The sequence below is a fragment of the Simochromis diagramma genome, unplaced genomic scaffold, assembly GCF_900408965.1.
Source record: "Simochromis diagramma unplaced genomic scaffold, fSimDia1.1 OVJJ01000663.1, whole genome shotgun sequence".
Lineage (NCBI taxonomy): Eukaryota > Metazoa > Chordata > Actinopteri > Cichliformes > Cichlidae > Simochromis > Simochromis diagramma.
The window spans coordinates 21,229-46,363 of record NW_024387049.1 but is presented as its reverse complement, the minus strand read 5'-3'; the positions used below and the strand labels follow the sequence as shown (position 1 = coordinate 46,363).

Sequence of the window (25,135 nt, the reverse complement as noted above, 5' to 3'; positions counted from 1 at the left end):
CGCTGGTTTCCTCTTTCGGTGCAAAGTGAGCGATAAACAAACAAGAGAGAAAAGACAATCAGCTGATCATTGATCAGTTTCATGATTGAAGTAGAAACGGGAGAGGGAGGGGGGAGAATGAAAGAAGAGGCAGCTGTGCAGCGTAAAGACACAGAGTAACTCCAGCTTTGTGCCTTTTTCATTGTAGCTGAATTACGGGACAAACTGTTCCTTTTCACCTCAATAAGAAACGCGTAATATTTTCTCTGAATACCAGACGGGACGGTTGGCAACTCTAATAACTTATGAACAAAATAAAGTTCAACATCATTAACTTCATAGCACCCACCCAGCTGTATAGAAACTCCGTCATGAGCTAGCACGCAGTACGGAAAAAGTCAGCATAACGAAAAAAAACTCCACCTAAACTTGGTTCATATCTGACCCAGAGAGACTGCAGGTCATAACTTCTTACCTGAAGTTCAGTTCACACTTGGACCGGCGGCCGCCTCGGGTCTCTTTTCCTTTAGCGTCCCTTTTCCTTCATCCACCTGCTGACCTCCACCACTTGCTAATGTTACTGAATCTGTGGAAACTCCACGATAGCCACCACACGAAGTAACGAGTAACGACCCTATCTAAATCCCAGTAACGAGTAACGCGTTCCTGGTTTTGGCATAATAACTAGTTACCGTGCTCGTTACCACAATAATAACGTAGTTACTGTAACGCGTTACTTAATAACGCGTTAGTCCCAACACTGCTGCTAATGAATGCAAAGTTTTTCTCAGTGATAACCTTTCTCCTAAATTTTTATCTAACATTTCTATCCTTACTGGAGTGATTACTCACAGGATGAAAACACACCCATTCATAGGGCACAAGTGTTCACTGTATGGTGTGATTGATGCAGATGATAATGATGTGAATCATTAGCCATGTCTCAACTGAACATCTAGGGGAGATTTTTTGGCCAGACTGTCCGTTAGACCCTCGACCATCATCGTCAAAAAACCAAATGCAAGAGTGCTGCATCTGTTTAACAGAGTTCCAGAGAATAGGAGAATCATTGGGTGCACATGCTGACAAAAAGGAGCAGCGTAGAACTAAGAAGAGATTAGCAATGATGTGACCATGGACCATGAAATGTTGTTTAATTATGCATCTTGCACTGATCACAGACAAAAATAATTAATAGCAACACAAAGTGGCTACATACCTAGTAAATTGACAACCAAAGGGAGGGAGGAATACCATTGGCTGACAATAGCCAGGATTAGGACAGAAATGTTCCCACCTGTCCACTTCAAATTCAGCTGATTTCATTTCTTTCTATTTTTTTGAACAATAAACTTTGTCTAGTTAATGAAGGCTTACAAAATCTTTATAGAATAAACACCGTGATAGTCCAAAATACAACAGTTTGGTGCTTTTTCAATTCAATTCAATTTTATTTATATAGCGCCAAATCACAACAAAAGTCGCCTCAAGGCGCTTCATAGATACAGAGAAAAACCCAACAATCATATGACCCCCTATGAGCAAGCACTTTGGCGACAGTGGGAAGGAAAAACTTCCTTTTAACAGGAAGAAACCTCCGGCAGAACCAGGCTCAGGGAGGGGCGGGGCCATCTGCTGCGACCGGTTGGGTTGAGAGAAGGAAGACAGGATAAAAGACATGCCGTGGAAGAGAGACAGAGGTTAATAACAGATATGATTCAATGCAGAGTGGTCTATTAACACATAGTGAGTGAGAAAGGTGACTGGAAAGGAAAAACTCAATGCATCATGGGAATCCCCCGGCAGCCTACGTCTATTGCAGCATAACTAAGGGAGGATTCAGGGTCACCTGATCCAGCCCTAACTATATGCTTTAGCAAAAAGGAAAGTTATAAGCCTAATCTTAAAAGTAGAGATAGTGTCTGTCTCCTGAATCCAAACTGAAAGCTGGTTCCACAGAAGAGGGGCCTGAAAACTGAAGGCTCTCCCTCCCATTCTACTTTCAAACACTCTAGGAACAACAAGTAGTTCTGCAGAGCGAGAGCGAAGTGCTCTAATAGGGTGATATGGTACTACAAGGTTGTCAATGGAAAATTGTACTTAGTAGTCAGTATAATCTTTTAATGATATAAGTTTGCATATGGTAGAATACTGCATGTAATCACTTGTGTTTAGAAGTATATAGTTGGTGGCATATTGAAAGAATGTCTCATCCTAGGAGGTCTGTAACATTCCAGGGTGTTCTGGCATTCACCCCCACATCCTAGGAGTATGGGAGAGGTCGTACCTTGTCTTATTGTTTTACGGTAGGATTAACGTAGCTATGTCAGTTTTAGTCTAAGTGCTTTTTTTACATATAGATGAACTGTTTTCATCTATATGTATTCATCAGACCAGCAGGTTAAGGGAAGTTGTTTATGGACACACACACACACACACACACACACACACACACACACACACACACACACATTCCAATGTAAGGAACAACCACCCACTGAAGTATAAATAAAGACTGGGGCAGTCTCTCATTTGCGAATCTTGGAGCCTCACTCTTGGTGTGTGAGCTCAGGAGGCTGCCCTTGCTAGCAAGAAAATCTGTGTTTCTCTTCTCTGATTCTCTACTGAAGAAGTGTTTTAGAATATATCTCTTAACAAAGGTCATTAAGATAAGATGGGCCCTGATTATTTAAGACCTTGTATGTGAGGAGCAGGATTTTGAATTCAATTCTGGATTTAACAGGAAGCCAATGAAGGGAAGCCAAAACAGGAGAAATATGCTCTCTCTTTCTAGTCCCTGTCAGTACTCCTGCTGCAGAATTTTGGATTAACTGAAGGCTTTTCAGCGAGTTTTTTGGACATCCTGATAATAATGAATTACAGTAGTCCAGCCTGAAAGTAATAAATGCATGAACTAGTTTTTCAGCGTCACTCTGAGACAGGATATTTCTAATTTTAGAGATGTTGCGCAAATGGAAGAACGCAGTCTTACATATTTGTTTAATATGTGTGTTGAAGGACATATGTTGGTCAAAGGACTCCAAGGTTCTTCACAGCGTTACTGGAGGCCAAGGTAATGCCATCCAGAGTAAGAATCTGATTAGATACCATATTTCTAAGATTTTCAGGGCCGAGTAATATAACCTCAGTTTTATCTGAATTAAGAAGCAGAAAGTTAGCGGCCATCCAGGTCTTTATGTCTTTAAGACATTCCTGCAGTTTAACTAATTGGTGTGTGTTATCTGGCTTTATGGGTAGATAGAGTTGGGTGTCATCAGCATAGCAGTGAAAATGTATGCAGTGTCTTCTGATGATACTGCCTAAAGGAAGCATGTATAATTTAGACAGAATTGGTCCTAGCACTGAACCCTGTGAAACTCCAAAATTAACCTCAGTGTGTGAAGAGCACTTTCCATTTACATGTACAAATTGGAGTCTATTAGATAGATATGATACAAACCACTGCAGTGCAGTACCTGTAATACCTACAGCATGTTCTAATCGCTCTAATAGGATATTATGGTCAACAGTATCGAATGCTGCACTAAGGTCTAGCAGGACAAGCACAGAGATGAGTCCACTGTCAGAAGCCATAAGAAGATCATTTGTAACCTTCACTAAAGCTGTTTCTGTGCTGTGATGAACTCTGAAACCTGACTGAAACTCTTCAAATAAACCATTCCTCTGCAGATGATCTGTTAGCTGTTTGACAACTACTCTTTCAAGGATTTTTGATATGAAAGGAAGGTTGGAGATTGGCCTATAAATAGCTAAGACTGCTGGGTCTAGAGATGCTTTTTGAGTAAAGGTTTAACTACAGCCACCTTGAAGGCCTGTGGTACATAGCCGATTATTAGAGATAGGTTGATCATATTTAAGATCGAAGAATTAATTAATGGCAGGACTTCTTTGAGCAGTTTTGTAGGAATGGGGTCTAAAAGACACGTTGATGGTTTGGAGGAAGTAATTATTGAAATTAACTCAGAAAGATCAATTGGAGAAAAAGAGTCTAACTTAATATCAATGGTACTAAGAGTAGCTGTAGATAATATTACATCTGTGGGATGATTATTGGTAATTTTTTCTCTAATGATAAAAATTTTATTTGTGAAGAAGTTCATGAAGTCATTACTAGTTAACGTTAAAGGGATGGTTGGCTCAGTAGAGCTCTGACTTTTTGTCAGCCTGGCTACAGTGCTGAAGAGAAACCTGGGGTTGTTCTTATTTTCTTCAATCAGTGACTAATAGTAATGTTCTGGCTTTGTGGAGGGCTTTCTTATAAAGCAACAAACTATTTCTCCAGGCTAAATGATGATCCTCTAAATTTGTGACACGCCATTTCCTCTCCAGATTACGGGTCAACTGCTTTAGGGTACGTGTTTGAGAATTATACCACGGAGTCAGGTACTTCTGATTAGAGACCTTAGTTTTCACAGGAGCTACAGTATCCAGAGTCGTACGTAGTGAGGAGGTAAAATTATTAACAAGATAATCGACCTCTGTTGGAGTAGCGTTCGGATAGCTGCTCTGCTCTATGTTGGTACAGGTCATTGAAGATGATAACAGTGGGTGGATTATATTCTTAAACTTAGTTACAGCGCTTTCAGAAAGACATCTACTGTGATAAAGTCTACTCTCCACCGCTGTGTAATCAATTATTGTAAATGTAAATGTTATCAGGAAATGATCAGACAGGAGAGGGTTTTCAGGAAACACTGTTAAATGTTCAGTTTCTATGCCATATGTTAAAACAAGATCTAGAGTGTGATTAAAGTGGTGGGTGGGTTCTTTTACATTTTGAGAGAAGCCAATTGAGTCTAATAACAGATTAAATGCTAGAGGCTGTCATTTTTAGCATCTACATGGATGTTAAAATCACCCACAATAATTATTTTATCTGAGCTGAGAACTAAATTAGATATAAAGTCTGAGAAATCAGACAGAAACTCTGTGTAAGGCCCAGGTGGACGATAGATGATAACAAGTAAGACTGGTTTCTGAGTTTCACAGCTGGGGTGGACAAGGCTAAGCATCAGGCTTTCAAATGAATTAAAAGTCTGTCTTGGTCTTTCGTTAATTAATAGGCTGGTGTAAAAAATTGCTGCCACACCGCCCCCTCGGCCTGTGCTTTGAGATTTCTGGTAGTTAGAATGTCTCGTGGGTGTTGATTCATTTAAGCTAACATAATCATCCTGCTGCAACCAGGTTTCTGTAAGGCAGAGTAGATCAATTTGTTGATCAATTATTAAGTCATATACTAACAGAGACTTGGAGGAGAGAGACCTAATATTTAATAATTCACATTTCACTGTTTTACTCTTTGGTTCAGATGTGGATACTGTATTGTTCTTTCTTTGTAATTGTTTATGTTTAAGTTGCTTTTTAGTTTATCTAGTTTTTTTCAGTGTTTCTGAGCTGTCATACCTTCATATAGGAAACAGTAAGATGAAATTTTCAAGGCTGAAAAACCGCCAAATCAATTTTACAATCAGTCTAAGTACTTTTAAGTCCCTTTCTATAACCCACTTTGAACATTAATCAACAAAACTGCACCAATTTAACACTCTGAGGTCTAAGTCATTATATGTGCTCAAACTGAACCAAATCCCTCAATCACAAATATCTGTAAAGGGGATCTAAAATAAAGCACTAAATGTGACACAGAACATTTTTAATTTTGTATAGCTTAACAGTAACTTTAACACGTAAATATCTGCAAAGCTTTTGAGTTATTTACGGTTAAATTAGTCCACAACATAGGCATGGTTATTTTGTCAGCTTCAATCTATTTTTATAGTGCAGAACTTATATGCACCATACTGTTAGGATTAAAAGCTGCTACATAGTTTGAATTCCATACTTTGGACACAAGTGGAGACGGAGACTTAGTGAGGCTGCAACGTGCTGGGGCGTCCGTTGGCTCCAGAGCGTTAACGTCTGTGAATCAGTGTGATGCCATATTAACTCTATTTAATCTACATTTCAATACAGGCTCATCTTGGCTATCCTCAATTCCTTCTGTGCCAAAATTATTTTCTACTAAAGTATTATTTTACGCTCAAAAATGTGTTAGTTACAAATGGGTTACTTAAATGTGTTTTAAAGCCCTAAGTGTCAGGATCCTGGATCTTCTGACCCAGAGTTTCTTGTGTCTCAGGGTTTTTGTATTATGATGTATGTTCTAAGTTCTCTTTGTTGCCCCAGTTTATTCTGTAGTCTAGTGTCTTGGTTTGGGTTTCTTGTATTCTGTTTAGTATTTAGTAGCTGCCCTCTGTGCCTCCTTTTTGTTGGTCTCTGTGTTTCTTAGTTGCTCTGTCTCCCCTAGTCAAGTCCGCGTCTGTGTTACATTTCCTGTTTCACTTTGAAGGTCTGTGCCCTATGTGAATGTATTGAGTTTCGCTTCCCTTGGGTCTCGTGTCAGATTTCTCACAGCTGTGTGTGTGTGTTGTTAGATTCTTCCCAGTTTAGGTTTTGTACAGTTTTCTGGTCAGCAATAAAAGCTGCCATTTTGAGTTCAGTTCTGTTTCCAGTGAGTTCGTGTTTGGGTCCAATTCCTGCCTGCACACAGCCGGATCATGACACTGAGATTGTATTTTTTATTTCCTAGACTTAAGCCAACCCTTTGAGCCACTGATATTTAGGGGTCAGATTGATTGTTCATGGCTTGACCCACATATATTTTGTCAGGGCTTAAGTCTCTTCATTTTGTTTTGATTTTTTGACAAATAAAGGTCAACCTCTATTCTGTAATACACGAGATATGTGCACCAATTTTGTCAAGAAAAACAGATTAAACAAAATCTCTGAGCTTCAGTCGTTGGATAAAGTAAGCGCAAAATAACACAGACTAAAAATGACAACGTTAAAGATATACTGCAAAATAAAATAAAAACACGGCTGGCCTAAATTTACGTAATCTATGTGCCAGTTCATTTCCTCTGCCCTTATTTAAACCCACCATCCCCCCTCTACAAAAAGAAACCCTGATGCTCCTCATCAAAAACAGAGAAACACATTTAGCACGAGGAAGGGAGCAGACAGATATTTTGTTCTAAACCTTTGTGCTGATGAATCTACTCGCTAGGTGGATTATAAATTCTGACGTACCAGCTTAGTTGTTGAGGTCAGATTAGACTCCAGCAAAAATAAAACAAACGGCTTATTTTCCAAACATAAATTCTCACTTTTTCCATTATTTTTCCATAACCTTTGGTCAGGGGTTGTGATGTAGGAAGACCAGGTGATGGACACAACTCAGCCTCAAATACACAAGGACTCTCATTAATTCTCTCATGTTTCTAACCTATTTCCTCTCCAAGCTCAGCCAGATTAATCATGTTCATTCCTGTGTGTTTGGGTGTGTTTGTGCGTTTGTGATGCAACAATACCTTACCAGGGGTTTTACGCCTAATGTAAGATGGAAAAAAGGGGAATACAAAGCCTGTTTTATGAAAATTACTTGTATATTCATCTCATTCAGCAAAAATGAGTGAAAACTTTTGCAGAAATATTTATGTGCATATATCTACAGGGAGTGCAGAATTATTAGGCAAATGAGTATTTTGTCCACATCATCCTCTTCATGCATGTTGTCTTACTCCAAGCTGTATAGGCTCGAAAGCCTACTACCAATTAAGCATATTAGGTGATGTGCATCTCTGTAATGAGAAGGGGTGTGGTCTAATGACATCAACACCCTATATCAGGTGTGCATAATTATTAGGCAACGTCCTTTCCTTTGGCAAAATGGGTCAAAAGAAGGACTTGACAGGCTCAGAAAAGTCAAAAATAGTGAGATATCTTGCAGAGGGATGCAGCAGTCTCAAAATTGCAAAGCTTCTGAAGCGTGATCATCGAACAATCAAGCGTTTCATTCAAGATAGCCAACAGGGTCGCCAGAAGCGTGTGGAAAAACCAAGGCGCCAAATAACTGCCCATGAACTGAGAAAAGTCAAGCGTGCAGCTGCCAAGATGCCACTTGCCACCAGTTTGGCCATATTTCAGAGCTGCAACATCACTGGAGTGCCCAAAAGCACAAGGTGTGCAATACTCAGAGACATGGCCAAGGTAAGAAAGGCTGAAAGACTACCACCACTGAACAAGACACACAAGCTGAAACGTCAAGACTGGGCCAAGAAATATCTCAAGACTGATTTTTCTAAGGTTTTATGGACTGATGAAATGAGAGTGAGTCTTGATGGGCCAGATGGATGGGCCCGTGGCTGGATTGGTAAAGGGCAGAGAGCTCCAGTCCGACTCAGACGCCAGCAAGGTGGAGGTGGAGTACTGGTTTGGGCTGGTATCATCAGAGATGAGCTTGTGGGGCCTTTTCGGGTTGAGGATGGAGTCAAGCTCAACTCCCAGTCCTACTGCCAGTTTCTGGAAGACACCTTCTTCAAGCAGTGGTACAGGAAGAAGTCTGCATCCTTCAAGAAAAACATGATTTTCATGCAGGACAATGCTCCATCACACGCGTCCAAGTACTCCACAGCGTGGCTGGCAAGAAAGGGTATAAAAGAAGAAAAACTAATGACATGGCCACCTTGTTCACCTGATCTGAACCCCATTGAGAACCTGTGGTCCATCATCAAATGTGAGATTTACAAGGAGGAGGTATATTAAGATGGACACAGCCACTCTGACATCATCAATTAGTTTACAAAGACTATTGTGAAACATCAGCATTGTGCAGCATTTTTGGCCATCTCTGCTTTAGCTTTTGTTTCTTTCTTTCTTTCTTTCTTTGCTTGTTTTTGTACCACAACTGACCAGATTAAGTCATGAAGGTGAAGTGCTAAGTTATTAGCTAAAGCTTAGTTAGCAAAGCATCCACAGACTGAGTGCAAAAAACAGAGCGACAGAGCTAATCAGCCATTAATAACATACAAATTAATTGCTATATAGTACAATATAAACATGGAAATGTACTGCATGGGCTTTTAGTGAAGCTAACTAGTGTCCATCAATAATTTTATTAACCAAAAACTTGTGCATTATCAATAAATACTTGACCAAAAACCACCTTGTGGCCATAATATGCTTAAATAGAAATGACTCTAGAGTCAGTCTAGAGTGTGCACTCTTGTTAAATATTCTTTGCAAGCTTGGGTGCATAAGGATGAATTTATTCTCTCCTGCCAACCCCGACGGGTGGAATTAGATGGGAGATTAACATTTGGTATTAAGGACTCATTACATTTGATGTAAACACACAGAAAACAGCTTCTCCTGATCTGCTAATAATGCAAAACATCTTCTTAAAGGGACAATATATGTTAGGAGGCTGTTTGGAAAAAAAGTGCTTCAGTGTACAAAATATATATCCAAATCACCCTAATTAGCTGTAAAAACTGAAAGGGCATGTATATTATCTGAAAAATGTGGAATAGCTAATATTGCTAATGACATGCACATTTGGCAAACAAATTGTGGCAAACAATTTTGGAAAAAACAAAGAAAGAAGAAGAAGAACCAGAAGAAGAGAGTCGAAAAGTGGAACATTCCTTTGTGGAATAAAAAGAATTATGTACTGAGACGCAATCAAATTAAAAAAGAAAAAGGAAAGATGGATAGATGACAAACAGACAAAGAGATGCAGATTAGGCTTTGCCCCGTCATTGTAGGTGGCCTATAAAATCTGCAGTTAATAAAGCATCTGTCTCGGACTCCCTTAAGCTGCTGCTGCGGCTCAGCGCTGACAAGCTGTATTCCCCTGAAGACAAGCTTTCATTAACTGTCCTGTGGGAATGACTGCGGGAACAAGCCCTTCTGCGTGCGTGTGTGCACGAGTGCATACGCGTGCGTTTCCCTCCTCGTCTCTTGTTAGCTGCAGCTGGTGTGCCTGCACTGCAAATGGAAATGTGAGCACATTCCCAGCAGCATTCTGCCAGACTACTATTAAAATTGCAACACAATGCAACTTTTTTGACATCGTGCTGTCAATTAGCACGAGGGTGTGGTGTATATTTTTTCGCATCCTTTAATGCAATCTGGGGATATAAAAAAAAGCTTCTGATGAGTTGAACTTGCAATTTAAGTGCACTGAAAAATACAAGCATTGATTTATTTTAACTGCACTCTCAATGATCAGGCAAACAAAAAGGTGGGGGTCAGAAGGGGTAAAAGAGGTGGCTGACTATGCTTTGGGTAGACAACAATGCCAAAGTCACAGCAGTGAAGACTGAGAGCGTGCCAAGGAAAGGAAACACAGGCTTAGAGCTGTGGTGATATTCTGAACAGCCAGCAGCCGCGACAGATGGAGCTACAGCCAGTATGATGTAAGAACAGCAAGATGGCAGAACTCAGGACAAAGTCTGAAAGACACGTTTTCCACTATTTTGTCATGCTCTCCAAAGAGGGTGAGTTCTGTTATAGGTTATTTAGTGAGTCTCCTTATTCACCGTTCGATCAGCTGCATAGAAACTCGCTTCACTTCACTCATCAGTTTCTTATGCTTTTATAAGAAACACACAGAACTACAGGCAAAGGTCAACACTTAGTTTGGATAAAACCAGCCTATTAAAGTGGCTCCAGAGCTAAAAACAGCATGTCTTTTGTCCAGTCTCCCTCATCTCACCCCCAACCAATTGCAGCAGATGGCTCTCTGATAGTGGTGGGCGGATCGATCCAAATATCGATAGTATCGATCCCAAGTCGGGATCGGTATCGGATCGATACTAGCCTGGTTAGATCGATTCTTTACTTTGAGTTCTGCTTGTTTGCTATGCTGTGCTTTTGGCAAAAACGAAACAGCCAGGTCGCTGGACTCGCCGCTCCTGTGTCAGCGGAGAGCAGGCACACTTTGCCCCTCTCTCTTATGTTTCGGTGTTGCGCTGACACGTCACGTGACTTAGACACTTTGGGGGCTATTAAGTTGTTTACATATTAATTATATTTATACCAATTGTTTTTATTGTTGAGAATTTTAATTGTAATTTTTGTATTATAGTTTACCAACAGTATTTGTTTTAATTTGTTTACTGGTTTGCGTGCACTTAAGATTAACAACAACAAAAGAAAGATCACCACCACGGCAGACCCGATGGCATTTTCATTTATTTATTCTTACAATAATCACACGGTTGCTGTAACAGTGCATTCAACGGCTGCAGCTCTCCCGCTGGCAGCCGTACACATCACCACCACCAAACCTGCAGAGGCATCGCAGAACACGCCCTGCCACATACCCCCATCGCCCGCTTCACCCCACCCCGCGAGCAGGCGAGGGAATCGGCTGGACCATCGGTGCCCCATGCCCCGGCCCAGCGATGGAGAAGTGTCCACTCTGGCGATCATACCATGATCGGATATGGGTCGCATAGGGTCAAAAAAATATCGGATTTGATGCGCTTTCGCCTGCAGTGTGAACATAGCCTAAGAGCCATTTCGTTCGCGACCGACCCATCACTAGGTAGTACATCCTAGCGGGAGGGGCTACGAGCTCACATGGCTTGTAGCTGTGCCAGAGAGCAAGCTTGGGTGAGCTAGCGGGGAATATCTTCTTCTGCAGTGGCCTTAAAAAAAGACTATTGTTCGTTCTTCTGCCAGGTAAAAATCTGTTTCGTATGTATATTATAGTGATGGGATTTCTGGCTCTTTTTAAAGAACTCTTTCGGCTCCGAACTGGCTCTTCAGGTTGTTTTGTTGCTTTAATTAATGTATTATTAACAATAATATAAAATTATGCACAAAAGGAATCGCTAGTGTAAAAAAAAGTGGTTTTATATATTTTTTTATATATAAATATATGTGGTGGCCCCTAGAGACAAAGCACGTACAAACTCCAAAAAGCACGTACAAGCTCCAAAAAGCACGTACAAATTCCAAAACACATTAACAAAAAAAACACACAGAGTTAACTGAACTTCCAAAACAGAGCTATCTACATCACTTAAATTAAACAATTGAAAGCATATGTGTATGGTTTGTGTATTTATACACAAGCACTCATATATATTCAAATAATTAAAAAAAAAAAGTTCATTTACCTGTTACTACCACACACCAAATCCGGTCATTGGTACTTGCTGGCTTGTGTAGCGACTAGGTAACAAAAGCTCAACACTGCGCCTAGCATCCTGGAGCACTTCTGTTGTGTTTTGTACGTGTTTTGGAGTTTTTACGTCTTTTGGAGTTTTGTTGTTGTCCCTGGCTCTCTTTCTCTCTCTGTGCTACTGCCAGTGTAACTACCGCCCCTTCCCCGTCTTCCCAGCGCAAAGCACAAGGCTCGCGTGCGGAGTGAAGCGGGAAAAAAGTGCGAGAGAGAGGGTGAGAGAAAGGAAAAAAAAAACAACCCATGGCTTGCGATAAGGAGCCGGCTCACGTCGTTCACGTCAAAGACCCGGCTCAAAGAGCCATTTCGTTCGCGACCGACCCATCACTAGTATATTATACTATTCCATGTGTTATCATCAGTGTTGGTCAAGTTACTTGAAAAAAGTAATCAGCAGTGTTGGGTAAGTTACTTTAAATTAGTAACTTAGTTACATTACTAGTTACTTCTATCAAAAGTAACTCAGTTACTTCAAGTTACTCGTTACTTTCAGAGTAACTAGTTACTAGGGAAAGTAACTTTGGTTTTACTCAGAATTCTCTTGTTAATGTGTTGCTTCCGTAACTGGATACCCAGCAAGCTTGCCAGTCTTCTAGCTTGCTTACTTGCCACAAGTGCACTGTGCCACCTACCAATAGAAAGGAAAAAATAATGTGCACATTTCCACGAGAGAAATCCCACGCCTGATTCTATCCTAGCCTGCTTTTTACATCCAACACAAAAACTGCAGTCGTGGTGCTTTCGATTGTACTCAGAACTCGGAAATTCTGCCTTCTGAATAGGAAGATGTAGGTAACACCAGACTGCAGATGAGCTGCATACAGAGCTGGACTGGGACAAAAAAAATCGTCCCGGGCATTTTGACTAGCCCACCATTATAGGAAAAATCATAAAGCCTTTGAATGAAAATAAACACTGTTGTGACAGTGATGTACACTGTTCTGATGGTATATATGTATCTATCAATTGTTTGTTGCAAGACTCAGATAATTATTTTTTTTTAAAGTGAGACATTTTAAATGAGAATAAGAAAGTATTTCCTTGTGCCCCCCTTTCCCTTTTAATGCCCTACATGGACCCTGGCAACACTTTGCTAGACCCGCCCCTGCACAGTTACCAGCTGTCAGCTACTTAGAAAAGGATCCTGGTGTTAGTTGTCTCTCAGAAACAGTTCATAACTTCCCTTCAACTCATTCATGTCACCTAAAAGGTAAACCTGTTTCTCCATCACAGCTCTGATGATTCAGTAAGGACATCTCCTGGTTTCATCTTCATGTTTCCCTCTCACCACATATCCAAACCATCCTGACCAGCAGCTTTACAGCTGTGGCTCCAGCAAACATCAGCTGATACTAGAAATTAATATTAAATAAATTCTAACAACAGCTGATCAAGCTTAAAAGTGCTGCTGTTGTTTACCGCGACATCTGCTGTTTTCCTCTTTCTGGTGCAAAGTGGGCGATAAATAAACAAGAGAGAAAAGCCGATCAGCTGATCGTTGATCAGTTTCATGATTGAAGTAGCAGCAGGAGAGGGAGGGGCAGAGAATGAAAGAAGAAGAGGCAGCTGTGCAGCAAAGACACAGAATAACTCCAGCTTTGTGTCTTCTTCATTGTAGCTGAATTACGGGACAAACTGTTCCTTTTCACCTCAATAAGAAACGCGTAATATTTTCTCTGAATACGAGACGATTCCGTTTTTTACTGGACGGTTGACAACTCTAATAATTAACCTTGTGAACAAAATAAAGTTCAACATCAGTAACATAGCACCCACCCAGCTGTATAGAAACTCCGTCATGCTAGCTAGCACGCAGTACGAAAAAGTCAGCACAACGAAAATAAACTCCACCTAAACTTGGTTCATATCTGACCCAGATACACTGCAGGTTATATCTTCTTACCTGAAGTTCAGTTCACCTGACACTCTCGGACCAGCGGCTGCTTCGGGTCTCTGCTCTTGCATCCCTTTCCCTTCATCCACCTGCTGGCTTCCACCACTTGCAAATGTTATTGAATCTGTGGAAGCTCCGCGATAGCCACCACACGAAGTAACGAATAACGAGCCCATCTAAATCCCAGTAACGAGTAACGTGTTCCTGGTTTTGGCATAATAACTAGTTACCGTGCTCGTTACCACAATAATAACGTAGTTACTGTAACGCGTTACTTAATAACGCGTTAGTCCCAACACTGGTAATCAGTAACTAATTACTGATTACTTCCCCAAAAGTAATCCCGTTACTTTACTGATTACTTATTTTCAAAAGTAATTAATTACTTAGTTACTTTTTAAAAACGATTTACAACCTGAATAGGTGACAAAGCAATAGATCTTTCAGCCCAATTCTACTTTTTCTGCATAATCCATCATACAAAATGTAATCAAATGGAAAAGTCTCTTTTTTTAAAACTTGTTTTATCCGTTTTAATCTTTTAACTTTATGCATCAAGCAAAAATTAAATTATATGCACCATTCTCTGACTTGAAGAAATTAGTTTAACATTTAAACCTATTTTCTGCACATTCCAGCACATAAAATAGTAACTAATCACTAGTATTTACACTATATTTTTGTGTTTACACTCACTCTTTCAAATAGATGCAAGTAAAACACAGCAGAAAATAAATAAAGTCAAAGACTAGCGGTCCTGTTGCTCTATTTTCACCTGTAAAGCAGGAGTAGGGTAGGCGGAGGTTTACCCTGGTGCACTGGTGTCAAGCCAGCCTCCAATTCCAGCATTGCAGTCAAGCCAGCCTCCACTTTGTTTTACGTTCCCTGTGTATTCAAAGTATTATGGCAAAAGACGTGGAAACCTGATTTCAAAATAAAATATCCTGAAGCATGACTTCTAAACAAAAGCCAACTTCCAGTAAATTAAGAGCACATTCATAAATATCAATTAGTCTTGTTTGCACACTCTAATGTTGGATACAAATGACATACCCTAGTATTCTAGTAGCAACATGTCAATATTAAAGCCATCTCCTTTTGGATTTCAAAGTAAAAGCCCTCTAAATGTTTATTTTTTAACTACTTTTTCAATTAATTCAGAATGGAAAATTCACGTTTCCACAGACTAGTTGCAGTCTATATTGACAGTATACAACCCCATAGTGATACCATGTCAATCCGGTTGTTCAGTCTGACGTCACTAGCCGTGTCTGGACCTAAACTCCGCTGCAGGTCCATATATCAAACGATCACTATGGCATTACTGAGAGTTGAAAAACTGTCTAAAGTCTTTCATCTTTAATAAAATGATCAGCGTTCTGCTCTACCAGGTGTAACAATTGAGTTTAACATCCAGGCATCCATGAAAACGGAATTTATGACATTTAATGGAGTTAGAAGTTAGCAGGGAGTTAGCTCGCTAGCTTCTATCTAAATACAATATAGCATGTCCTGACTGCGGGGTTTTGGAAACAAATTAAAACGTACAGCTCTGTTATCACTTCCAGCATAAATGAAGACAGAAAACTAAACAGCAGTGACGTTTGTAGGGTTACTGAAGTTGGGCTAGCTGGTATATAATGATGTGCTACATGACCGCTAGCGACACAGCTATGTTAGCATAGTATAAACAAGCTAACTTTTTTTCCACTCGATAAAAGTTAACGTGAGTGTTCTCGGTGGTCAGGAACAAATGTAATCGCATGGCAGGATGCTGTAAAAGGACCAAACTTCAGCCAGGAGAACAACTGAGATAATCCATCCACAATACGAGGTTAGTCATTCATATACTGCTGCATGGGCTGGGCTGTAGTTACATCCTAAGGTTTTAAAAACTGAGCTTAAATAAATGATTAGCGGTAATAAAAGCCGAGGGAGGTCAACAGTGATCACTGACTGTTTTAGGAGCTTTTTGAGATTAAATAGAAGAAAATACATAAAATTAAACATGTTAACAACACAAAAGCCATATTAAACGCAGACTACTTTAGACCCGGAAGTAGGATTCCTCACGTCATCACTTAACAATCGGATATCAATCATTCTTATTTTCCCTTTCAAAATAATGACCCTTTCAAATTGACCATATATCGGTGTGCGTTTTCAATGGCTTCAGAAAGCTATAAAATGGAAAATTGCTGTTTCCACAGAATAATTACTATCTATATTGACAGTATTCCATCCCACAGTGATACCAGGTTAATCTCAAGTCATTATGATTTTGCCTTTCAAAATCAGAGCCCTTTCAAATGACACATACGGGAAATAATCCTTCAATGAATTCTGATTTCTCTAAAAAGACAAATTCTTGTTTCCACAGGAGAATTTCAATCTGGGTCAAGAGTATGCAAACCCACAATGATACCATATCAATATCAAGTCAGTCTGATTTTGCCTTCCAAATTAATGGCTTGTTGAAATTGCCCATTTAAGACCTACTCTTTTAACAATTTCAGAATGCTCTAAAAATGAAAATTGCTGTTTCCACAGGATAATTTTACTTTAGATCAACAGTATACAACCCCACAGTGACACCATATCAATATCAAGTCAGTCTGATTTTGCCTTTCAAATTAATGGCCTGTTGAATTTGCCCATTTAAGACCTAACTTTCAGTGGTTTCAGAATGCTCTAAAAAGGAAATTTTCTGTTTCCACAGGGTAATTCCACTTTAGATCAACAGTGTCCAACCCCACAGTGATACCATATCAATATCAAATCAGTCTAATATTGCTTTCCAAAATAAAAGGCTTTTCAAATTGCCCATATATGACCTACCCTTGGAGCGAATTCAAAATGCTCTAAAATGGAAAATTTCTGTTTCCACAGGATAATTCCACTTTAGATCAACAGTATACAACCCCACAGTGATACCATATCAATATCAAGTCATTCTGAGTTTGCCTTCCAAAATAAAAGCCGTTTCAAATTGCCCAGAAGCGCCGGGGGAAACGCGCTGGTATTAGGAACCGACTGAGACAGCAGGCGCATCGCGCACCACTGCCCAGTATCCTACTGGCCAATGTACAATCCATGGAGAACAAGCTCGATGACCTAAGAGCAAGGGTCACCTTCCAACGTGACATGAGGGACTGCAACATTCTGTGCTTCACGGAGACATGGCTGACCCCCACCGTGCCGGACCAGGCCGTAACTCCGTCGGATTCATTCTTTGTGCTCCGCGCGGACAGAACGGCAGAGTCGAACAAAACCAAAGGTGGAGGAGTGTGTTTCAAGGTAAACAGAAAGTGGTGTGATGCCAGGAGCATTTCTACTCTCTCCAGCGGCTGCTCGCCACATCTGGAGTTCCTGAGCATTAAGTGCCGCCCTTTCTATCTGCCCCGTGAGTTCACCTCGGTCATCGCCACGGTGGTCTACATCCCAGCCCAAGCGGACACAGGTATGGCTTTGTCCGAACTACATGATGTGCTGAGCTCGCTTCAAAACAAGGACCCGGGCGCAGCCCTCATTGTAGCAGGAGACTTTAACAAAGCGAACCTCAGACAAGTCATGCCAAACTTTTACCAGCATGTCTTGTGTCCAACGAGGGGGGATCGAATTTTGGATCACTGCTACACGCCATACAAGCAGGGCTACAAAGCTGTCTCACACCCGGCTTTTGGGAAGTCTGACCACAACGCCATCTTCCTCATTCCCCAGTATAAACAAAACATACGGAGGGAAGACGTGACCACGAGGGAGGTAAAACGGTGGACTGCCCAATCAGAAGCTACGCTACAGGACGCACTCAACGACGTCGACTGGGACATGTTCAGAGCATGCGCAGTCGACATCAACGAGTTTACGGAAGTAGCAGTATGCTTCGTCAATATGCTAGCGGAGGAGATTATCCCCACTGCGAGATTCACCACATTCCCAAACCAGAAACCGTGGATGGACAGATCGAGCCGCTCTGCAGTAAACGCCAGGACCGCCTCCTACAACGCGGGTCTCGCCACTGGCAATATGAGCGCCTACAAAGCGGCCTCATACGGCGCGCGGCGCGCGGTGAGAGATGCCAAACGCCGGTACCGGGAACGTGTGGAGTCCCGCTTCCACCAGGGCGACACACGGAGTATGTGGCACGGACTACGCACCATTACGGACTACAAAGCCAGGGACACTGCGCCGATCAACGCCAACTCTGCATTCACCAATGAGCTGAATCAGTTCTACGCCCGTTTCGAGGTTAGCCAGGCGGCTAATGCTATTTACCGCCTGACTACCGAGGACAGTGATGTCATCAGCGAGAGACCGGTGACCAGCATCGCGGAGCATGACGTCCGAGTGGCATTGAGGAGAGTGAACACAAGGAAAGTGGCGGTGCCAGACGGCATCACCGGCCGTCTGCTGCGCTGCTGTGCTGACCAGCTAGCAGGTGTGTTCACTTACATCTTCAATGAGTCCCTGGCGAAGTCTGTGGTCCCCACATGCTTCAAAAGATCCACCATCATCCCTGTGCCCAAGAACAGCAAACCCTCATCCCTGAACGATTACTGGCCAGTTGCACTGACCTCGGTGGTAATGAAGGTGTTTGAGAGGCTGCTGAAGAACATCATCTCCTCCTCCATCCCAGACACCACAGATCCGCTGCAGTTCACCAACAGATCCACAGAGGATGCCATCGCCCACGTCCTACACACCACTCTCAGCCATGTGGACAAGAAACAGGGTAACTATGTGAGAATGCTGTTTGTTGATTACAGTTCAGAGTTTAACACAATAGTGCCCTGCACACTGTTCACAAAGCTCAGGGATCTGGGACTTAACAGCCTTCTGTGTGCATGGGTGTTGGACTTCCTCACTGGCAGAACTCAGGTGGTGAGGGTGGGCAGGTGCTTCTCCAACAGCATCACCATCAACACAGGAGCACCTCAGGGATGTGTCCTCTCGCCACTGCTCTACTCCCTCTACACTTCAGACTGTGTGGCCATCCATGGCTCCAACACCATTGTGAAGTTTGCTGACGACACAGTGGTGTTGGGTGCCATCTCCAACAATGATGAGGCGGCCTACATGGATGAAGTGAAGAATCTGGCATCTTGGTGTCAGGACAACCACCTCCAGCTGAACGTCGGCAAGACCAAGGAGCTGGTGGTGGACTTCAGAAGGGGTCAGCACAGAGACTACAAGCCCATTATCATCAATGGAGCTCCAGTGGAGAGGGTGCAGTCCTTCAAGTATCTTGGTGTCCACATCTCCTCAGACCTGACATGGTCAGCCCACATTCAGGTCCAGACCAAAAAGGCTAGGCAGCGCCTGTATCACCTACGACAACTGAGGAAGTTCAGGGTCTCTCCAAAGATCCTCAGGATTTTCTATACAGGCGCTGTGGAGAGCATCCTCACACAGAACATGACATCGTGATTTGGGAACAGCTGTGTGAAGGACCAAAAAGCTCTCCAGAGAGTGATCCGTACAGCAGAACGCTGCTGCAGGATTGCTCTCCCCCCGCTTCAGGACACCTACACCATGAGATGCCGGACTAGAGCAGCGCAGATACTGAAGGACCCGTCCCATCCTGGCAACAAACTGTTCCAACTTCTGCAATCTGGTAGAAGGTTCCGCATCTTCCGGGCAAGGACAGGGAGACTCAAGAGGAGCTTCTATCCCCAAGCCATCCGGGACCTAAACACACACACCCGCCCTCTCACATCATCTATAATTGACTGAGATAGGACTCTCTTCCAGACACTAAACCAAGGAACAATGTACATTTCAAATTCCTTTAATTTTAAATATGTTTATATTGTCTATCCTGTAAAATAGTCAGATGTCTATTCATATTAATGTACAGAATTCACCTGCTGGCTGCTACTACTGCACATTCACCCAATGTATATACTATATATATATATATATATATATATAATGTTCTTCCTCTACCTCCCCCCCCCCCCCCCCCCCCAATTTGTGCACATGTCGAGGAGCGTGTCAGGTTACATTTCACTGTGTGTTATACTTGTATAACTATGCATGTGACAAATAAAGAACCTTGAACCTTGAACCATATACAACCTACTCTTTTAACGATTTCAGAATGCTCCAAAAATGAAAATTGCTGTTTCCACAGGATAATTTCACTTTAGATCAGCAGTATACAACCCCACAGTGACACCATATCAATATAAAATCAGTCTGATTTTGCCTTCCAAAATAAAACACTTTTCAAATTCACCATATACAACCTACTCTTGGAGCGAATTCAAGATGCTCTAAAATGGAAAATTTCTATTTCCACAGCATAATTTCACTTTAGATCAACAGTATACAACCCCACAGTGACACCATATCAATATCAAATCAGTCTGATTTTGACTTCCAAAATAAAAGCCGTTTCAAATTGCCCATATACAACCTACTCTTTTAACGATTTCAAAATGCTCTAAAAATGAAAATTGCTGTTTCCACGGGATAATTTCACTCAAGATCGACAATGTACACTATCACGGGGATATCAAGTCAATTTCGAGTCGCCTTGATTTTGCCTTTCAAAGTAATGGCCCGTTGAAATTGCCCATGTATGACCCACTCTTTCACTGACTTCAGAATCCCATTAAAAGCAAAGTTGCTGTTTCCACAAGATCATTTCACTCTACATTGACAGTATACAACCCCACAGTTTTATCACGTCAATATCGTAATTATAATTGTTTATTTGGTACTTTTAATAATTAAACGCGGATGCTGTTAACAGGACAATTACTGTTTCCACTAAGTAACTGGAGTTCATGCAAACCATACACAACCTCTACAGTGGTAACATCTCCATCTCAAATCAATCTCGTTTTGCATTTCAGAGTAAAAGCCTTTTGACTTTGTTTATAGGAGCTTGTCTTTCCATAACTTCCGAATGGCATTAAATGGAAAGTTCCAGCTTCCACGAATTAATACCAGTTCATGCCAACACATATCATTGCATATAATCTAACAGTGGAGTTGGTGACCATACTTTTCGGTGACTTCAGAATGCTGTTAAATAGGAAAATCCCTGTTCCCATGGACTAATTTTTCTCTAAATCAATAATATACTCCCTCAAAGTTGTACACTGTGAAAATCAAGTCTTTCTTATTTTGGATTTAAAAATAATTGCCCTGGAAATGTTTTACAAGCTGTTTTGTAATGTCTTTATTTTCTGGGAAAACTGAGGATCAAGGATATTAAAGGGTAAAGGCACTGATATCCAATAACTAATACAATATCAGTGCCTGGAGCTCAAATGTCAGTAAAAAGGCATGACGGATGCGCAGGAATTAATAAAGATCATTACTGGGATTAAGGGGACAGACAACCAGTCAGCAGCCTTAACATACAGTATATGAGGTGTATAAAATTCTCAAAAGGATTCAGTTTGCAGCTCTCCATTTCCTCTTCCACACCAAGCAATGGCCTCCAAACATCACTAAGCCTTTGATTATTTAATCATGTGTTGATCCTTTTCCTTGACTGTATTTTGTGGCTTTAAACCTGACAAACACCCCCAACTTGACTATGACTTCTGGCCTGGTTATGCTACATACAACTTGAGAAACTAGACCAGGGCAAGGAAGGTTACAGGTTATGGTGGTATCAGCCAGTGTTCTCAGGACTAGCCCAGTAAAATCCACAATCTGTTTCTGAAGCCAGACAAGATGCTTGTGTTATGGAACTTATTTTGTCTGGCTCCTGTATTGATGAAGTCAACACCATCACGGTTTAAGAACTATCAGCCAAATGCCATCATGCGAGATGAAAGTGCCAGGGAGCCAAATTCTCATTTATCTGAGACTGCAATTTAAAACATCTACTGACCCACACCAGGGCCAAGTATCTGGTTAGACACCATGTTTCGAAGGCCTTTGGTAATTGTGTTATGTTTGAATTTTGAAGCCGAATATTACAGGTCACCATGGCATTATGATTTTAGTTTAGCTAATTGATTCGTGTGATCTAGCGTCATAGATAAATATATAGATAAAAGATATACAGCAATAGCAATGAACTGGAACAAAATCTGTAGTGTTTCCAAACAATACTGCTTCATGGAAACATGCATAAAATGAAAATGTTGAAAAGGTCCTTAAAAAGAAGTCTAATATTAATTTCTGCAACTGAAGACTTTTATAAATACTGTAGAATCAGTTAGCTTCATCCATCCATTCTCTTCCACTTATACTATCCAGGGTCGTGGGGGGTGCTGGAGCATATCCCAGGGACACGCAGGGTACATATAGCGAGAGGCAAGCTACACCCTGGACAGGTCGCCAGTCTGTTGCAGGGGTAACACACAGAGACAGACAATCATTTGCGCTCACATTCACATTCACACCTATGGGCAGTTTGGATTAATCAATTAATCTATCCCCACAAACTGCATGTCTTTGGACTGAGGAAAATGAAAACCAACGCAAACACGGGGAGAACATGCAAACTTCACACAGAAAGACCCCAGCCTGATGGTGGAATTGAACTGCTGTGAGGCAACAGTGCTAACCAAGCACACGGTAAAGTAAAATTTTTAGCTATTACATTAGCTCTAGTGCATATGATTACAAAGTTAAAATTTGAATATAGAGAAAACAGAGCTGGTTCGACAGAAACAACACAACTTTGTCAGGTTGGGGAACAGCATTTCTGGAACATTACTGAGCAGCATGGGGGCTCTAGAGGGATTGTCCTGGCTCCATTTTTTTTATATTGTATACAGCACACTTCAAATATATATCTTGAGTCTTGCCAAATCCAGAAATACTCAGATGATACTGCCATTGTAACGTCTTTCAGGAATGGACAGGAATCTAAAGACTGGGACCTTTTCTTGCCTTGAGCAACTGGATTCATAAAATTATCTGCAGGCCTTTCAATTCTCATACAAATAGCAGATGAGCTAGGACTTTTTCTCTGTGATCAGAAAAATTATTGTTATTATTCTTTTTGTTCGTAAGGCATTGTCTGGCACCTCTGTTTTTTTTTCATAAAAACTGTTCCCGACTCCACTGTTAGATTATATGCAGTGATATGTGTTGGCATGAACTGGTATTAATTTGTGGTTTCTCTGTGAATTTCCCATTACGTTGTAGCGCACTCAGTGCTTGCTTGGAAGTTTAGGGGTTTTTTTCGCTGTAAAAAGAAGTTTTCTTCCCACGCACAACAGACGCTAATGTTTTTGTCACTTTTTATGGAATCAAACTCAAAATAAGGTCAGTACTTCCACGCTTTAAACGCTGCACGCTCATACTCTCTCCCGCACTCGATATATTATCCATTGTTGATCTGCACACAGCTGTTGTCACGAATGTCGCACTTGCTTACATCACTGTCATGAGACATTCTTGCAAAATAATCACAGTTTTAGTAACGCAGTAACGCAGCGTTCCTACGGGAAAGTAACGGTAATCTAATTACCGTTTTTGCAACAGTAATCCCTTACTCATTACTTGAAAAAAGTAATCGGATTACAGTAACACATTACTGCACATCTCTGGTTATCATGTGTTTGCTATGATGTGATGTGTAGTAATGGTTATTAAGGTGCTAATCGCTAATTGGGGATAAGCTAGCAAGCTCGACAATTAGCCGCCATGCTAAGCAGACGTTGGTATCCAAGTTCATATGTCACTGTGGGGTTACGAGCTCACATGGCTTGTAGCTGTGCCAGAGAGCAAGCTTGGGTGAGCTAGCCTTAAAAAAAGACTATTGTTCGTTCTCCTAACCGGACGCCTCGCTGCTGTGCTGCCTCGCTGCTGTGCTGCCTTACTACTGTGCTGTCTCGCTGGTGCCATTAAAGGACCGGCGGCTGCCATCCATTCATCCATCTGGACCTCGATTATTTGGACCGAAGTACTCACACACACACACCCGCACTCAGTGCCATACACTCTCTTTATTTTGCTGGCCAGCTAACACCATTGTTTTTTGGGGGGGGGTTTTTGCATTCACAAAGACTATCCAAAGACATTTTGGTTATTGTCAAATAGACACTCTCTGATTACGGACTGAGGAGGTTGTGGTGTTACAACCCCAGGACTGAGAAAAAAAGACTCTTTACACCAATATATTCACTTGTCTCCTGGTTAGGAGAAGTGGCTATTGATGGAAATATTTTTTTCTTTTTTCTTCTTCTTGTCTTTGTTTACATTGTATCCCAGAGAAGTTTTAAGTTGTTCAGGTTGAAACATTTGCACTTAGAGTCGGTTAAGTTTCCTTTGATCTATCAGCGTCAAGCTGATGTTTAAGAGGGTAGGTTAAGGACGTATGTGCTCCAGTCCATCAATCCTTTAAAGTGCTGGACACAGATGGTAAATTGCCATCAGACCCTAAATAAATTGTCCTCTGCTGTTATCCATATTGCTTCACTCATTCTTTGGTGAGTAGATGTATTGGTTACATAGGTCTATTAGGTTATGTTGTGGTGATCCTCGGGTTGGGGAATGGGTGTTCCTACTGGAGTGCAAAATTAAAACCAAGATGGACAAGAAAAGTTCAAAGCCATCAGGTGCTCAGCTTAGAAAAAAGAGAAAAGAAGAGGAGGAGAAACAAGTAAAAGATACAGGTAAGCAGATGTGTCATTGGATAATGGCAGGTCATGTATCCTGAAACTATCAGAATCAGAATACTTTATTAACCCCTAAAGAAATGATGTGGGCTACAGTTGCTCCAAGAAGAAATGGTAAAAATAGTAACAGTAACAGACTAAACTCCAAACAATACATTATGTTACAGATTATGTTTTAATATTAATTAGTCATTGTCAATTGTTGACTTGTCCTGTTTTCATTGTATGACAAATTATGATGGCTGTCTGGTAGCTGTTTGCATACTATGCATACTCACTCTCTCTCTCTTCATATGTGTGTGTATGTTTCTCTGGTGAAATTCAGTATGGTTCCGACAACAGTTTTATGTTTGTTATGTTTTATGTACAATCCTTAATATTTATACACACATTTATACACACACATACACATAAAGTTTAATGTGTGTGTGTGTGTGTGTGTGTGTGTGTGTGTGGAGAGAGGGGGTGGGATGTTCGCCCAGGGCGCCAAACAGGCTAGGACCGCCACTGTAAATGATTAATAAAATACATGCAATAAATGATTAATACACTCATCAGTCATCAGACATTATACTCGCAAATTATCCCTGATTTGATTGATTACCTTCCTCAATA

General features: G+C 41.2%; 1 protein-coding gene and 1 long non-coding RNA gene across 2 annotated transcripts in view; one reads left to right on the top strand and one right to left on the bottom strand.

The window, feature by feature from the left end:
- LOC120741819 (neuropilin and tolloid-like protein 1) overlaps window positions 1–25,135 on the bottom strand; it is a 47,625-nt gene that overhangs the window by 19,571 nt on the left and 2,919 nt on the right. The window lies entirely within an intron of this gene.
- On the top strand, window positions 11,254–24,312 carry LOC120741821. Its single transcript, XR_005697700.1, has 2 exons — window positions 11,254–11,526; window positions 23,753–24,312. It is a non-coding gene; the product is annotated as an uncharacterized LOC120741821 (long non-coding RNA).